Source organism: Cariama cristata, unplaced genomic scaffold, assembly GCF_000690535.1.
Source record: "Cariama cristata isolate BGI_N322 unplaced genomic scaffold, ASM69053v1 scaffold34381, whole genome shotgun sequence".
NCBI lineage: Eukaryota > Metazoa > Chordata > Aves > Cariamiformes > Cariamidae > Cariama > Cariama cristata.
The window spans coordinates 5,750-7,055 of NW_009598140.1; positions in this window are offsets into that span (position 1 = coordinate 5,750).

Consider the following 1,306-nt stretch of genomic DNA (forward strand, 5'->3'; position numbering starts at 1 on the left):
CAGACCCCAGCAGGAGCCCATCCAGAAACGTCCCCAGAGCGTCGCAGGAAAGGCCGAAGTGAGCAGCTTCGCAGTGCCCTGAAAACAAAGCGCTGTCCCCAGCAGGCCTCAGAGCAGGGAGTTAATGGTTAACTCGGCGCTGGCCACCGGTTAGGAAGTGAGAGTGGCCTTGTCCCCAGGTCACCGCTGGTGGAGCATGACGCAGGCAGATGCACAGCCGGGCTGGTGTGCCACGCTGGTTTTCAGGCCACAGCTCCTGCAGGTTGTTTAGAGGGCTGTGTGTGGCCCGCGAGCGTTCCACCAGCCAGGAGGAGGGCGGCTCTGGCTCCCAAGCCAGACAGGCTCCTCACCACAGACAGACCATGGTGACTCAGCAAGCTCTGCCAATGGGACCAGTCCCACGGCCCCCTTCATGGGAAAGGGTGGGAAATGGAGAGCTACCTCCACAGGCAGGTGGGCAGACGGGTGAGGCAGAGGGGCTGCTCTTCCCTTTCCTCCCTCTTTTTCTGCGTCCCAAATGTTCCTGCAGCCTCAGCTGCCACCTGCATGGAGTAGGATCCCCCCCTCACACATTCGGAGCCCTGAGGAAGCCCTACCGTGGAGGCCAGTAGATGCTCACGCTCAGTGAGCAACTGGGTGCAGAGAGATGACCTTGCCCTGAAGACAACGGGCTTCTGTAGACAGAAGAAACAATTGCCCCAGTAGGTGACCTGGGGTGGTCCAATGCAGTCTCCACCAGGAAGGAAGGGGGTTATGGGCACAGATCCCTGGGAAGGGACCCAGTATTGCTGGTGAATCACCCATCTTGTTCCATCAAACCACGCTCCTAAAGTTGGTTCCTACGGAGTCTGGACCATTGCTAATAGCATGCCTGTGTGCCTGCACAGGATAATGCTGCGGGAAGAGCTCATTGTGGGCCATGAGTCAGGATTTAGACCCTCTGGCTACATTGTCACAGTTCATGGGTCATAAACAGCAGGAGAGGGATGCTGGGACTGAGTCACTGATTTCCTCTGTGGATGTCAGAGGCTGCTCAGAGGAGAACCTGATTTAGGAGGAAACACACACATCTTTGAATGAAGCAGAAAATTGAACTCAGCAATTAACTGCATGAATGAATTACTAGTGGTGTCCCTCAGAGGCTGATGATGTTTAATGTCTTTATTAAACGACAGAGATGATGGGATGGAGCACACTATCAGCAAGTTCATGGATGGTACTAGACTGGGAGGCGGGTGGAAGCATGGCTGATACACTGGAGGGCAGGGCTGCCAGTCAGAGGGACCTTGACAGGCTGGAGAAAGGG